The sequence below is a fragment of the Mobula hypostoma genome, chromosome 20, assembly GCF_963921235.1.
Source record: "Mobula hypostoma chromosome 20, sMobHyp1.1, whole genome shotgun sequence".
In the NCBI taxonomy this organism is placed as follows: domain Eukaryota; kingdom Metazoa; phylum Chordata; class Chondrichthyes; order Myliobatiformes; family Myliobatidae; genus Mobula; species Mobula hypostoma.
Window position 1 is genome coordinate 3618900 of NC_086116.1, and position 17531 is coordinate 3636430.

Here is a 17531-nt window from a genome sequence, read left to right on the forward strand (position 1 = left end):
AAAATGTCTTTGATCAAATCATATGCCTCAATACTTGTTTCAGCATGACCCCGAGTGCCTTCCACAACCCAGCATATGGTGTCTGAGCAAGGCCCAGCAAAAGACAGGAACAGCCAGTTACGTTCACTGAGGCTCTCTGACGACTGTTGATCCCAGCCACCAGCTGTCAGTGAGGTCAGGGCCATTGACTGTGAGCATCTCTAACAGTCAGAAACATTTAGTAATGCTCAAGACAAAATAAACTTGTCAAATATACTTTAAAAATCTCATTTACAGATGCTCTGGAGTATCGAAGACACCTACAGTATGCCAGACTATTGTTTATTGACTATAACTCTACCTTCAATACTCCAATTTTAAACAAATGCATCAGCCAACTACAGACCCTAGCTGTCAATGTTTTCCTCTGCATCTGGTTCCTTGGCTTTTATAAGACCATAAGACTGCACAGACCACTATCAGTAAAAGATAGGCAGCAACACCTCATCCAGTGATTATCTTCATCACTGGTGCTCCCCAAGTTTGCATCTTCCCTGTACACTTCTGATTGCATGGCTGCATTCTGCTCTAATTCCATCTGCAAGTTTGCAGATGATACTCTCACAGTTGGCTATAATGATGAATCGGAGTACAGAAAGAAGACAGAGAGCTTAGCAATGTGTGTCATGATAACAACCTTTCCTTCAATGTCAGCAAAACAGAAGAGCTGGTCGTTGACTTCAGGAGAGCAGGGGTGCATATGCTCCTGTCTCCATTATAAGTGTTGATGTTGAGAGTTTCAAGGTCCTAAGGGTGAACGTCACTAACAGCCTGTCCAACCATGTTGATGTCACAACCAAGAAAGCTTTACTTCCTAAGGAGGCCAAAGAAATTTGGCACAGCTGTCGGCCCTTACCAATTTTTATCAATGCACTATAGAAAGCATCCTATCTGGTTTGGGATGTTCCACACATTACAGAAACTAGCCTTCCCCTCCACACTCTTAGTCTATACTTCTCGTTATCTTAGTAAAGCAGCCAGCATAATCAAAGATCCCACCCACCCCAGATATTCTTCTCCCTTTCATTGGACAGAAGATGCAAAAGCCAGAAAGTACATACCACCAGGCTCAAGGACAACTTCTATCCTGCTGTTATAAAGCTATTAAATAGTTTTCTAATATGATAGATTGGACTCTTGACCTCACAGTCTACCTTATTATGATAGTGCACATTATTGTTTACCTGCACTTTCTCTGTAGTTGTTACAACTTAATCTACATTGTTATTGTTTTACCTTGTTGTATCCCAGTGCACTATATAATGATCTGATCTGTATGAACAGTATACAAGAAAAAAATTTCACTGAGTCTTGGTGCACCATGACAATAATAAACCAACCGTAGTTCCACGTACATACACACCAGGAAAACCAACTAATGATATTAAAAATTTAATAAACTACAGAATCTCAACTATTTACTATTTTCCTGGAAATGAATGTTGCCTATTCAGCGACTAAGAATTCCTTATATCATGTTTAACCCAGCACAGCCTTGGGCAAATTTTCCAACCTGAGTGAGATCTTGAAAATCTACAGAAACTGGTGCTGCTCCCTCAGACTCCATGAGAAGTCAATGAGAAGAGCACAGGAAGCAGGACAGAAAAATGTATCTGCCAACTTAGACCAATGCTAACACTGAAAACCACACTTTGATTAGGATATATGGCTAGATTCCAGCTGATGAGGTTGAAAATATACCTTAAGGTTGTTCTCCAAACAGTGTAGATGTGTTATTAATTTTAAAGATAATTCCAATAATTCTTGCTTTAAATACTGTCATCAAATTGTTTTCCCAACCGCACAATTTCTCCCTCCCCTCCCCCACCTCAAATAATAAAAACAAGGCTAAGCTCTACAATTAAGACTACTCACATATTTCAGTCACAGCTTCCAGTCTTTGAGTTTGGTCATCCTTTTATATTAATTTTCTTCAGTGTGATTCCATGGTGTAACAATCAATTCTAGGATCTACTTTCACAGCTTTCCAATCTTCCAGTAAATTACTTAAATAATGATGGATCAACAAATGACAAACAGCTGTTCTATTCTTGTAGGCAAGTATGTGCTGTAATGAGAAACAACAGTGGTATACTTGTCAGCAGGTTGGCCTATTATTTATAGTAACATAAAACACAAAATATTAATAATGGATGTGATTAGCAACAATTTAAAGTTACGTTCTAATTTTTCAGCAAAACGTAACAAACATATGCCAAATTTAGAGCTCACAATATCAGCTCAGGATGTGACATGAGGTGCATATGCCGCAGAAACAGTCTGGTTACTATGTCCAATTGTTTAGCTTTTGAAGTACCAAAGACTAGCATCCACAGAATCATCACCTACAAAAAGGGAAAAGGTGAGAAAGTACTGAAATAAACATCCTTTTGAAATACTGAATGGATAAAACGTCAAGATATAAATTTGATTTTAATCTTTTGATAAGCAAAACATTAAGGACCTTATTATGCTCTCACCATCTCGAAGAACAATAATTGAACTCAAGGCTTTGAGGCTTCCGTTCAAATATGTCTAGTAAAGGGAAGTCTCATGCTCAAGTGAAAGTCAAGTATTATAAATGTTGATACAATTACAATAATTGATGCCAACAACAATATTTTAAATAGGTTAAAACAATCTTCACTATCATCAGTCTAAGTCACTGAATCTCTTGAATGTACTGGGAATATTACTTAATCCATGTTGTGGAATAACTAAAATTGATATATATTTTGTCATTTAAAAGAATGCATCACAGAAAAAAATTAGTTATACTTTTATAAACATACTTTTCTGGGGCAGCAATCTGATGAGTGAATAAGTTAACTTTTTCTGTGATAATAGCTGGGAAAATAATAGACTTTGCGGAATCCAGAAATACAATGGATTCTGATTAATTGGGTTCATTGGTTAATTGGGGAAGCTGCTAATTTAGAACAACACTTAAAGAACAAAAACTAATTGCGTAAATAGCCGGGATCCCCTTACATTTATTTGGGTTGCTATGCTGCTTTATTGGGACAGAAGACTTGCTTTTTCTGAGCTCATTTCAGTAACAGTCACGATCACTTGTGTGACTGTTAGACACTACACCGTGCTAAGGGCGAAAAGTTTCTAAATAGCATCATTTGCGGGTATTTGTGTTTTAAAAAAAGTGAGAATTGTCACTGATAGCTTGAGAGAAGTAAACAGTGAGACAATTCAGAACTGCTTTGCTCATTGTGGTTTCAAGCATTCAGGCTTAGAGATGCCAAAAATGGCTGAGAGTGAAAATGAATTGACTTCACTACTTCAACAAATTAAGAATTATGAAGAATTTGAAAGTATCATAAATGTTACAATGAAAATGAAGATTTGGAGGATGCAATTGTTGAAAGCACTGTGCCCTGATTTTGTTCATTTACAGTCAATCAAAAGAACACGGCAACATACACTGGATGAATTCCCTCCATTGATAACTGTTAGGAACTAATATAGTTTTATAGTACTGCAGTAGCATTGGTAGTGTTCTATTTTGTTCTGTATTTCATTTAAATATGTAATTTGTTACTCAGTTAAACAGTAACTTGTCTTCTTCTAAAAAAAAACATTGTATCTATTCTTCTAAAGCAGTGACTGCCAAATCATTTTTTGGGTTATTGATCACTTGGCTCCCACACCACAATCCCAGCGCCCTCTCTCCCTTTCCAGCTATTACATAAAAACTATAAAGAATTTTGATTTATGATGCACAATGAAGATAGGAATTGCTAATTCAAAGCACTGACAAATAATTGCGAAAATTATTCATATCTAATTAAAACTACAAATAAGATTATTTCTTTAATTACAGTAAAAAAATCTCATCAACAATTTTAGAGCACACATTAATACTTCAGCTATTCACTACATTGCTTTTTCACCTTTCAATGAGATGAATGCGCTTGCTGAAGTGATATCAGCTTCTCAACATCAGACTGAATACCACTCAGAAGTCTCAGAACCCTGCTTTCAGTAATTTCCAGTCTGTTCCATTGCTTTGAAAGACATTTGGGGACTGCATTAAAACCACACTCCACTAAATATGTTGGAAAGGCAATAAAAAACATTCTGACCCTTTCCACAATGTAGGATAGCATTCCAAGATTTCTATAACTAAAAGATTCCTTAGATTGCGTCTGTAATCCCTCAGCAGCTCCCCGTTACCAAGTGCCTCCTTTACCTTTGTCGCTCCCTTGGATAATAAAGGGGGCAGGTGGGGAGGGGGAACACTGTAACCAGGGAGGGCAACATCGCCCACTTTGGGGACCACTGCTCTAAAGCAATCAGTAGCAATAAATTAACTTTGATAAACATTTATGTATCTTTACCTCCATTATGTTCTAACCTCTTCCTATTCAAAACTTTCCAAACAGATTTATGTCCAGAATATATTTGTGAAAAACTGGCCTTCTCAAAATATCATTCTGTGTGAACATGACTATTCCTTACATGGATTCTCATGCATCTCACCAGAAGGTCACAGTTCTTTCAGGTTCCATATCTAGTAATTACCTCTGCACCAATAGTTTCAGTAGACATGCTTTACAATTCTTCACCATTTATACAGCAGTTCTTGCTAAAACATCTTCCACTTGTCTGAGATATTTACCAGAGGTACTGCATATGCAACATTGTCAGTGATCCCTCCCCATCTGTCCACCAATCTCTTTGACCCCCTATCATCAGAAAAAGTTACCGTAGCATTAGGACAAGGACTATTAGGATGGAAAGCAGCTTCTTCTCCTAGGACATGAGACTACTGAACTCCCTGGCACCACACAGGTCTCATCGGGTATGAAGCAGCTGTAGTGCTATGCTGTTTACATTTTAACTTGTGTCTTAAAAGCACCTTATTATTTGTTAACTTATTTGTGGTAATATTATTTTATATGTTGTGTATGAGTTATATGTACTGTGTTGTTCATCCTGGTCCGGAGGAACATTGTTTCATTTGGCAGTATGTGGTTGAAATGACAATAAATCTGAACCGTCTGATCGGAAGGCATAGACTGGAAAAAATGGATGTTATTTTTTGAAAATACAGTGATAAGGGGAAATTTAATAAGGTGTTCAAACTAATGGGTTTCAATAAATCCAAAGGGAATTATTTTTCCAGCTGAAGAGTCAATAACCAAACTTATATTACTTTTCAAAAAAGAAACACTTGGAATGAAATATAGTACATATGAAAGAATGCTGACAGCGGATTTCAAAGTTCAAGGTAAACCTATTATCAAAGTACATATATGTCACCATATACAACCCTGAGATTAATTTTCTTGTGGGCATACTCAGTAAATCTAATAACCATAATAGAATCAATGAAAGACCACACAAGTAGCAATCTTCAAAGAACAACAAACTGCAAATACAAAAAAAAGAAAATAATATAAAAAAAGCAATAAATATTGAGAACATGAGATGAAGACTCCTTGACAGTGAGTCCATAGGTTGTGGGAACAGTTCAGTGATGGGCTGAGTGAAGTTATCCCCTTTGGTTCATGTGCCTGATGGCTGAAGAGCAAAAACTGCTTCTGAATCTGGTGGTGCGGGGCCTGAGGCTCCTGTACCTTCTTTCTGATGGCAGCAGTGAGAAGAGAGTATGGCATGAGGGGTGTCAGCCCCTGATGATGGATGCTGCTTTCCTGCAACAGCACTCCGTGTAGATGTGCTCAATGGTGGGGAGGGCTTCACCTGTAGTGGACTGGGCTGCATCCACTACTTTTCGTTGGATTTTCAATTCAAGGGTATTGGTGTTTCCATACCAGGCTGTGTTGCAACCAGTCAATATATTCTCTACCACACATCTATACAAGTTTGTCAAGGTTTTAGATATCATGTTGAATCTTTAAACTTCTAAGGAAGTAGAAAGGCTGCTGTGCTTTCTTCAGAATTGCACTTATGTGTTGAGCTCAGGACAGATCCTCTGAAATGATCACACTGAGGAATTTAAAGTAGCTGACCGCCTCCACCTCTGATCCTCCAAAGAAGACTTATGGACCTCTGGTTTCCTCCTCCTGAAGTCAATAATCAACACTTTGGTCTTGCTGACACTGAGTGAGAGCCCATTGGTGTGTCACCATTCAGACAGATTTTTAATCTCCCTCCTCTATGCTGATTCGTTACCACCTCTGATTCAGCCAATGATCGTGGTATAGTCAGAAAACTTAAATATGGCATTGGAGCTGTGCTTAGCCATACAGTCTAAGCACACAGCCTTGTAGTACACTTTTGCTGATGGAGATTATGGAGGAGATAGTTTCTGATAGTTTTAGTTTCTGATTTTAATTAATATAGAAACACGATTCATAAAATATGCCTCCTGATGTCCTATATAAACAACTATTCATTTTGAATCTAAATACTTCTCATTAAATTTGCTAACACATTATAAGTCTACTGCAAACATCTTCTGGATAATGAGCACACAGGGCTGCCAAGAAGATAAATAAGATGATCTTCAACTATTCTTGGTGTGACTGATTTAGCTTCAGTCCCGCCAAAGGGTTTCAGCCTGAAACATCAACTGTACTTTTATTCCATAGATGCCGCCTGGCCTGCTGAGTTCCTCCAGTATTTTGTGTGTGTTGCTTGGATTTCCATCATCTGCAGATTTTCTCGTTAGCTTCGGTAATAATCATTCTTAACAGGAAGTCACACCACCCTGCTTCAAGTTGTTGCTGCCTCTGACATCATTCATAAGGAATCTAAACTGGCTTGCCTTTGTCAAGCACTGCTAATTTGGATTCTCTATTCTCTTCTGTGTGGAACACATTCACTTGACCCTATGAAGTCAGCAGTAATTTTGAATCCCGGCAGTATTGTTCTTCATTATTCAGCCACATGAACATTCTATTCATTATCAGCAACATTTTTTGCCCCTTTGGGCATGTAAATGATAGAACATTGTGCTAAAATTGTTAGACTGTGTAAACATGCTGGTTTGACAAAGAAATATCATTCTTCCGCATTCGCAGATTTTTCAAGTATTGTAGAAAGGCTTGGAGTGAGACACTGAGGCTACGTCCACACTAAGCCGGATAATTTTGAAAACGCCGGTTTCGAGTAAAAACAACAGGCGTCCACACTAAGCGTTTTTCAAAATATCTCCGTCCACATTAGGCGGATATTTGGGCGAATCTCCTCCTACTGGGCATGAGCAGGACACACAGAAAACAAGTGAAGAGGAAACAGTATACTTAGTGCACGTTTGTCCAGTTACAGAGTAGAAAAACTTTAAAGGAATTGCTCTTGGCTCTCGCACAGGAGGACTTAAAACTTAAAAAAAAACAAATACTGGAGCGTATGGAGGCAACCGACAGGGAGTTCACGGACAGTATGACCCAGTTGACGACGAACATTGAAAAACTGACTAACTATGCTGCATTAATAAAGCACCTTGTTAAATGTATAAAACGTCTGCATCAGCGTTATCTTATATTTCTATACAATGTTACATTAGGCTGTTATACATCTATTGTCAGAGAAGTACTTGCATAAATAGGTAAACCATCTTCATACAAGCAAAGACAGAAAACAGGGCGAAGTGAGTATACTTATTTATTCAGTAAGCTATGGGTCAAAGTATTTAGTGAGTACATTTCTAACCCTTCTGGCTTCAGTCTCGCCCGTCTGTTCTGATCTGAAATTGTTAGGTGGTGGCATTCAAGAAAACAATGAACATCTGTTCTGGCACGTCATGACAGTGTTTTTAAATAGTCAAAAAAGCTCACTTTACAATTTAACTCTCACGCCGTTCACACTGTGTGCGTTATAACAGCTTGTGCAGTACCAAGCAGAAGCAGAAAAAAGCATTGTTGTTGTGGTGTTGTCATGACAACGTTTTTAAACCTCTCCGTTTACCCCATACACACTATGCCGGATATTAAGCGTTTTCAGATTTATTCACTCTGGAGAGTGTCTTCAAAAATCTCTGTTTTCAGGGGCTGAAAATGCCGGCTCAATGTGAACGGGAGGGCAGTCAAAGAGAAAAAGCTTCGTTTTCAAAATTATCCGGCGTAGTGTGGACGTACCCTGAATTGACCTGCCTAGCTGTTCAAGTTGATGTAAAAGGCTTCATACATTATTCAAAAGGAAACCCGCAACACCATATAAAATTATCTACAATTTAGAGGTCATGTCTGTTAATAGAAAAGTAACCACAGACAATTAACTGGTAAGTACCTTTCATTTTGAAAGACAACAGTTGCATGAGCATATCTCTCTCAAACTCTCTTTAAGAAGGGAGGGAGGCAAAAGAAAGGAAATTATAGGCCAGTTAACCTGATTTTATGGTTGGGAAGATGTTAGAGCCCATTATTAAGCATGAGGTTTTGGGACTTTGATAAAGTAGGCCAAAATCAGCATGGCTTCCTTAAGGGGAAGACTTGCCTGACAGATCTGTTGGAATTCTTTGAGGAAACAGCAGACAGGATAGACAAAGGAAAGTCAGTAGATGTCGTTTACCTCAATTTTCAGAAGGCCTTTGACAAAGTGCTGCACACAAGGCAGCTCAACAAGATAAAAGCCCGTGGTTTTACAGGAAGATACTAGCATGGATAGAAGAATGGCTGATTGCAGAAGGCAATGAGTTGGAATAAAGATATCAGGCCTATCCTGCTTGGCTGCCGGTAACAAGTATTGCTCCGCTGGGGTTGGTATTGGGACAGCTTCTTTTCACATTATATGTCAACAATATGGATGACTTTGTGGCCACATTTGCCGTCTTCACAAAAATAGATGGCGGGGAAAGTAGTGTTGAGGAAGCAGGAAGGAAGTCCAGGGAAGGACTTGCTGAGACTGGGAGAATGGACAAAGAAGTGGGAGATGAAATATAGTGTAGGGAAGTGTATGGTCATGCACTTTGGAAGAAGGAATAAAGGGCAGAAAATTCAAAAAAATCAGAGGTGTAAAGGGACTTGGGAGTCCTTGTCCAGGATTCCCTAAAGGTTAACTTGCAGGTTGAGTCAGTGGTAAGGAAGGAAAACGCAATGCATGCATTCATTTTGAGAGTGCTAGAATATAGAAGCAAGGATGTGAAGAAGAGGCTTTATATAACATTGATCAGAATGCACTTGGGAGTATTGAAAGCAGTTTTGAGTCCCTTATTTAAGAAAAGGTATGCAGATGAGGTTCATGAGAATGATTCTGGGACTGAACGGGTTAACATACAAGGAGCACTTGATGGTTCTGGGCCTGTACTCACTGGAGTTTTGAAAAATGATTTTATGGACACCTATTGAATATTGAAAGGCCTAGACAGAGTGGATGTGGAGAGGATGTTTCTTATAGTGGACAACTCTAGGACCAGAGGGCACAACCTTAGAATACAGGGAGGTCCATTTAGAACAGAGATGAGAAGGAATTTCTTTAGCCAGGAGGTGCTGAATCTGTGGGATTCATTGCCACTAACGGCTGTAGAGGCCAAGTCATTGAGTATATTTAAAATAGATGTCAATAGGTTCTTCTGGTCAAGATAGTGACAGTGAACAACGATTCCTTGGGCGACATCTTCCAGATAGTAAATCTCTCCAATTATTTCACAATTTCTATGCATTCTGCTTGTTCTTTTTGTCTTCTTCTGTTACGGAAACTGTTGGAACCTGTGACGTACAGTTTAGAACTGAATTGAAGGATCCAGCTCTATGCTGTGTACGGAAAGCTGCCTCATGGAGAGTAGAGATAGACAGTCGAAAAGGACCAAGTGCACAAGCTGACTTGTGGAAAAGACCAGAGACGAGGTGCGGGGTCATGAATGACTCCATTTTGAAGCAACCAGTGACAAAGATTGAAGCATCAAGGAAAATGCAGGTGGGGTCAGTGATGGCTCCCAATGGAGACTGTCAGCAGCCAGTTCGGTGTGTTCAGTCCTGGGTCAGCGGTCACTCTTTACAAAAGGACTGAGCTCGTGCACCTGCTCTCGTATACAGATGAAAAGATGTTTCCGATTTTCTGAGATTTATGTGATTGTTGGGCTGTACTTTATATTGGTTTCCTTCAATTTTTTTGGTGTTTTCTTTCTTGTGTACAATTGTCAGGTGGGTGATCTGTCAATTTTTTTGTGTGATGGTGTAAACGTAACTTTGCTGGATCAAATAACGACAGCACAAAAAGATCGTTACTTATCTTTTCACTGTATATTTCTTCAAGTTCAGCCAGCGAGTGAACTTGGACCCGACATCAGGGAGAGAACCTCTCTCATCTCCCTGGCGGTTCAACAAGTTCACTGATGTCAGAATTGTCAGAAGTTATAAGGCCACCGATACAAAAGAACAATCAGTTTGATAACCATTCCAGCCAAGTCAATGGACTATTGATACAAAAGTACAATCAATTTGTCAGACACTCCAGCCACCTTAATTAAAGAAAGGAATGTCCTACCTGGTTTGCTGGAGCCACAACTTAATTACAAAGATAAGAACATCCGTCAAATTTATGCTTTAAATAAAAAGGAATGTTCTGTCTAATTTCCATCAGGTACTGCCTTTTGTCAAAATCAAAAGGTGTGAAAAGCCCAGAGACATCTTATGTGGATCTGGGCGAACTTTAACCCTTATCTTGTTCCAAAGAAGGCAGCTGTGAGACATTATTCAAACACACTGCAGTCACAGACATAGTCTGTACTTAATTCATTGTTTACAGGGATCTGAGAATCCCCCATTCCCTTAAACTTTATCAATGGGGCTGGGGTCTGCGAGTTTTGTTTCTTTTCTTTTTTATGTCAGGGGTTGGGGGAGATGATGTATTTTCTTTCATCAACATTCATGGTCTTTCTGTATTTAATGGCTATCTGGAGTAGACAAATATCAGAGTTGTATTGTACATGCATACTTTGACAATAAAATAACCTTTGACCTTTTCTTGGTTAATCAGAGTGTCAAAGGTTATAAGAAGTCAGGAGAATGGAGATGAGAGAGATAACAAATCAGCCATGATGGAATGGTGGAGCTGACTTGATGAGGCAAGTAACTAATTCTGCTCCTATGTCTTATGGTTCTCAGCAAACAAGTTTCGTGTAAATTTTAATTAGATAAAACACAAGTACCTACATATATTACATAAAATACCAGTTATTTGGTCTGTAGCCATTTACATGAGAAATATCAGTTTGTTATAGTATGAATAAGCAGAAAATAAGTTGCGAAAACCAATGTCTGTCAGCAAACAGATCAGTGTGTGGAGAGCATAAATTTGCACATCACTTTTGAGCTGCAGAAAGGTAGACCAGGAGGGAATGTGTGGGTGTGAGACCTCAGTACAGCCAAGCAATTTTGAAGAATCAATTTTTTTTGAAGGAAAGCATGAGGTCTAAGACCATGATCATTGTCAAACAGAATGCTAGAAGTTCAGGAGTGAAATTATTTATGACAAGTGCTGAAAGTGATGACGACAGGAAAGCATAATTCACAACTCTTTCAAGACAATATGCTAGGCACCCTTAGGTCAACCATCTAGAATGATGCAGAGAACTGGAAATGGAAGGTGACAATGACTTATACCAGGATAGGTAAAACAGCCTAGCACGGCAAGAATTCTGCCTTCAGGTCGCAGACCCCTGTCAGCACCAACCAAATGATTTGCTGTTCCACAAGCTGGGAAGAGAGGCCTGGACCTTGGAATAGGATCCAAAAACACGAACCCTCTTCCTTCAGGGTCCATGGCCACATCTGTCCTTTTCAGCTCCAGCTCATGCAGGAGCCTCAAAAAAAAAGGACCTGTGGAAAAAACAGGGCACCTTAACAGGGCACATCTCCTTCTGAGATATTTTAGAGTCCAAAACTAGAAGACATAAGAGTTAAGGTGAGAGGGAAAAGATTCAAATGGGTCACAAGAAGGAAATTTTTCATAAATTGTGATGGGTACATGGAAGAAGCTGCCAAAGGAAGCTGTGGAAGAAGGTGTAATTACCATGTTTAAAAGACATTCAGATGGGTACATAAATAGAAAACATTTAAAGGGATATGGGTTAAATGTAAACAAATGGAAGAGGCTCAGACAGACATCTTGATCACCATGAGCCAGTTCGCCAAAGGGCCTGTTATTGTGCTGTACAACTAACACTCTAACCAAGTACAAGGTTTTCTACAATAGAATGCAGAAGGAAGTTAATTTTTTAAAAGCCTTTCAATAAAACAGCTCCAGTAGAGTGTTTTGGTTCCTTGTGAATGGCTAACAACCTTGCTAAAGCAAACAGGACAATTTCAACAATAAATGTTCCAAACAAGCATTGACATATTGCTTTCACCATCTCAGAATGCAACCAGAAGTGCCAAACACAATTTCAAATTGTGCACAATTTAAATAAACTTAAAACATTTCTGCAGTTCAGCTAAAATTAATAAAATTTAAATTGCATAGCTCTAAAAGACAGTAATGATACCCAACTTCTCAGGCATAGGATCTTACTCTGAAAACAATCCCTCCCACATTATCATTGACTGTTACTGATCTTGACCAAAGATGCTTAGAGAATGTACTGCCAAATATTTATATTTTATTTATTTATTGAGATACATCACAAAGTAGACCCCTCCGGCCCTTCGAGCTGCATTGCCCAGCAATCCCCCAATTTAATCCTAGCCTAATCATGGGACAATTTACAATGACCAATTAACCTACCAATCAGTATAACTTTGGACTGTGGGAGGAAACCGAAGCACCCAGAAGAAACTCAGTCACAAGGAGAACGTGCAAACTCCCTATAGGCAGTGGCGGGAATTGAACCCAGATCACCTGTACTGTAAAGAGTTGTGCTAACCACTACACTATCATGTCACCCCCAACACTTTAATTTTAAGTCATGGAACAGAAGTAGGATATGTGCTGTTTTAAAAAAAGACTTCAAAATATACAGTGGATTCCAGTTAATCAGGGCAGCCACTTATTTGGGACAACTCTTAAAGAGCAAAAATTAATCAAGAAAATAATTGCAATCCCCTCTATTTATTTCGAACACTATGCCACTTAACTGGGACAGGAGGCTGTTGCCAAAGAGTTTCTAACTAGCATCAATCGTCTACACTGTGTTCAGAGTGTAGAGTTTTTGAATAGCATCAGGTGCATATGTTTATGTTATACATATGGGATGATGGGCGCTGATTCAAAAGGCAGTGATTTTTGAAAACTTTTTTAAAAATTTCAGGCCCTTGCCAAGATGCCATGAAAATAATTACCCTACTGGACCAAATTAAAAAACATTCGCTTAACACCACTCATCCTTAGCTGGCAGAGAAGCTCCCAAAGCTGCTAAAATCTACAACTGCACACTTGATATTTTAGCAAAATAAACAGTAAGAAATATCATTATCCACACTTGGAATCTGCACTGATTTTGTTTATCTACAATCAAAAGAACACAGCAGTGTATATTCAATGAATTCCTCTGTTGACAATTATTAGGAACTAATACACTGTTTTATAATATGGTAGTAGTATTGGTAGTATTCTAATTTGTTCTTTATTTTATTTAAATACATAATTTGTTACTCAGTTAAATGGTAGTTTGTCTTTATTTATATCTTTTTAACTAGTTCCATGAAATTTCGGCAAATTGAGGCAACAGCTTAATTGACCCGAAATGTACGGGTCCCAATGTGTCCCATTTAACCAGAATCCACTATGTTTTGATTTAATATTCAACAAGTTGTATTCAAAATATTCATTAACAAAATGTGTATTTTGTGAATGTTAAAATCAGGCTTTAACCTTACTTCACTGCTGTCTACAACTAAGGTACATCTTTGTCTCAAATCTGAAAGAAACAATAACTTCATCCAAATGAATCGCAAAGTGAGGGAAGGATCAAAAACTCTATTTGATAGCAAACAAAGGCATTATGCAACTAAAGTTTATGATTTGGATATTAAAGTAATAAAACTATGTCACAGGAAACCAACATCACATCGGTCTGAACTCCAAGCAAGAATGGTGTCAGTTACTTAGGGTTAATAATAGAGGACCAGATGATTATTTAAATGGTGAAAGATTGCAGCATGCTGTTGTGCAGAGAGACTTCAGAGTGCTTGTGCATGAATCGCAAAAAGTTGGCTTGCAGGTACAACAGGTTACTAAGAAGGCAAACGGAATGTTGGCTCTTCATTGCTAAAAGGATTGAATTCAAGAACAGGGAGGTTATGCTGCAATTATACAGGGTACTGGTGAGACCGCACCTGGAGTACGTGTGAAGTTCTGGTCTCCATACTTGAGGAAGGATATACTGGCTTTGGAGGCAGTGCAGAGGTTGTTCACCAGGTTAATTCCAGAGATGAAGAGATTAACCTATGAGGGGAGATTGAGTAACCTGGGACTATACTCTCTGGAGTTCAGAAGAATGAGAGGAGATCTTATAGAAACATACAAAAATTTTGAAAGGGATAGATAAGATAGAAGTAGGAAAGTTGTTTCCATTGGTAGGTGAGACTAGAACTACGGGACATTGCCTCAAGATTCAGGGAAGAAGATTTAGGACAGAGATAAGGAGAAACTGTTTTTCCCAGAGAGTGGTGAATCTGTGGAATCCTCTGCCCAGGGAAGCAGTTGAGGCTTCTTCACTAAATATATTTAAGACACAGTTAGATAGATTTTTACATAGTAGGGGAATTAAGGGTTATGAGGAAAAGGAAGGTAGATGGAGCTCAGTTTACGGACAGATCAGCCATGATCTTATTGAATGGCAGGGCAGGCTTAATGGGCCGGATGGCCTACTCCTGCTCCTATTTCTTATGTTCTTAACTGAGAAGCAATAAAATAAAATGAGGGGTGGAGTTCAGAAACAACCATTTGAGTAATTTTAATCAAAATCTACAAGAATTTTAAAAAGGTGAAATAAAACATTAAGGAAATACACTACTGTCATGTATATACTATACACTTCTTCCACAGCATGTGTAGAAGTAACATTAATCTTTTAACAAAGTAGTACCAACATTTAAGTTGTAAAGCCATAGACATGGAATAATTTTGATTTCCTCTGATACTGCTTGATCTGTTGAAAATTTGCAGATGTTACTTTTATTTCAGATCTCCACTATCTGTAATATTTTGATTTTCAAACATGTTATTGACCATCTACATTGAAAATTGATCCAGCTCATCTAAAGATTATATATTTTCAAACTCCTATTAATAAAATGCTTAGAGAATTAGTCAGAGCACTACAGCACAGGAACAGGTCCTTTAGCCCATCTAGTCCATGTCAAACTGTTATTCTACCTAGTTCGACAACTGTCCATACCCTTTCTATCCATGTACTTATTCAAACTCCTCTTAAATGTTGCAATCAAACCTGCATCCACCACTATTGATGGCAGCTCATTCCACACTCACACCACCCTTAGTCTCCCTTAAATATTTTACCTTTTACCCTTAACCTCACCCAACCTCAGTGGAAAAAACTTGATTGTGTTTACCCTATCTATACCCCTCATAATTTTGTGTACTCCCCTCAAATCTCCCCTCATTCTCCAATGCTCCAAGGAATAAGGTCTTCAGCAATTTAACCTTTCCCAAAAGCTCAGGTCCAGATTACAAGTACTCAGAGGTTTAACATGGGAGCTTTTCCAAACTTAGATTAGTCCTATCCATGAGATTTTTCAATGAATTTGTTCCCACTGATGTTCAACTAAACACTGTATAATTACCAGATTTATGCTTGCTTCCCTTCTTGAATAAAATGTACCATTTCTACTGTCTTCCTGGCATCAGGCATCTTACCTATGGTCAGAGTAAATTTAAATATCCTCATCCAGGCCCCAGCAATCTCCTACATTGCCTCCCACAGCAGCCTGGGATACATCTCATCTGGCACTGGGGAGTTATTCTTTTACATGTGAAAAGGCACCACATATCTCAATCTAATATCTTCTAGATATTATAATCCAATGTGCTCTAGAAATACATGATCGCAAATGAAATCTCTTAGCACAGTGGCTTTCTCCAAGGTGAGTACAGGTGAAAAGTCCCTTTCACGCTTGCTCTTGTTCTCTGGCTCCAGGCACAGCTTACTTTTTACTGTGCACACTCTTTCCCTGGTTAACCCCTTGCTCTTAATATACTTGGAAAAAATGCCTTGGGAATTTTCCTTAATCTACTCCTCCAGGGATATTTTGTGGCTCTTTTTTTTCTTTTTTAAGTATTTACCTCAAGTCAGTATTCTACACTTACTAAATTCTTCCTTCCATATAAAAACATCAATATCCTTTGATCAACACACATCAAAGTTGCTGGTGAACGCAGCAGGCCAGGCAGCATCTATAGGAAGAGGCGCAGTCGACGTTTCAGGCCGAGACCCTTCGTCAGGACTAACTGAAGGAAGTTAGTCCTGACGAAGGGTCTCGGCCTGAAACGTCGACTGCGCCTCTTCCTATAGATGCTGCCTGGCCTGCTGCGTTCACCAGCTACTTCGATGTGTGTTGCTTGAATTTCCAGCATCTGCAGAATTCCTGTTGTTTGCGTTTAAATATCCTTTGATACTTATATTTCATGGAACTTGCCATTCTTTCCCTTCACACCTTGAGAACATTACCTTGACCTCTCACCATTTCACTTTGAAAGATTCCCAAGCTCTTGCTTCTTATTCGAGCAAAGCACAAAATCAAGCTGCTACTGGCATTTAAAATCATTGGCACACTCAAGGAGCTTCAAAGAAGAAATGTATATAATACAACATCCAACATGTGTCACTTCGGATCATAAAGTTTACCAAATTCTTGCCACCTATGATCACTCAAGATTAGGAAATGAATCAGTGCAGTGACATTGTTCCACTGAATAGCACAACAAGAATCGTCAGACTTAGAAGTACTATTGATGACTCATTCATCTGTCATTCATTTTTTCTTTGGTATGCAGCAGCTGCTACTGCAGATAATCACTATGCCAACCTTTGAAAGATATTGAAACAAAAATGAGACTGTCATTGTGTTCTTTATGGATCATACTGGATATGGGTCTGTTCCCTAGTAATTGGTGAGACAGATCTTCAGTCCCTGTACCCAAAGTCAATCTGTTCTGCCAGAGATGAACGCCAGGACCTGCAATTGATTTTAGCAGCTCATCAGAGCCTGCAGGCAACCTGAGCCTCTTGTCTGTTGATCTACCATGGCCTGTCACTTTTTGTATCATATCAACATCAGAATAGTGTAGCTAGGTCATTTCATGAGTAACTTGTATAATTAACTTTGGCCCAACATAAAGACTGGCAGTTTGTAGATCAGATGAAAGTCTGTATTCAAGAGTTCCATTTCCATGTATATTTTCCAGCTTTTCTCCATTTAATCAGAAGTAGAATCAAGTTTATTATCACTAATATATGGGAACTTTGTATTTGTATTAGAAAAGGGTCAATTAGGGTTAATCAGTGAATTAGTAGGCAAATTATTTTATTTTCAAGTTCCATATTGACAACATATTACTTTGAGTGCAATATTTCCCAAAAGTAAAATTAAAAGTCTCTTGCTTTACAGCTTTTA

The 17531-nt window shown here is 38.6% G+C and overlaps 1 protein-coding gene across 4 annotated transcripts in view; it reads right to left on the minus strand.

Moving 5' to 3' along the window:
• The window catches only part of cdk17 (cyclin dependent kinase 17), a 233546-nt gene that overhangs the window by 166715 nt on the left and 49300 nt on the right, over positions 1-17531 (minus strand). For 3 of the 4 annotated variants that reach the window (XM_063072254.1, XM_063072251.1, XM_063072252.1), the window contains exon 2: positions 1915-2107. The exons of the other annotated variant lie outside the window; for it this stretch is intronic. The gene's annotated coding sequence lies outside the window, so the exon portion shown is untranslated. The remainder of the gene's footprint in view (positions 1-1914; positions 2108-17531) is intronic. 4 annotated transcript variants of the gene reach the window in all.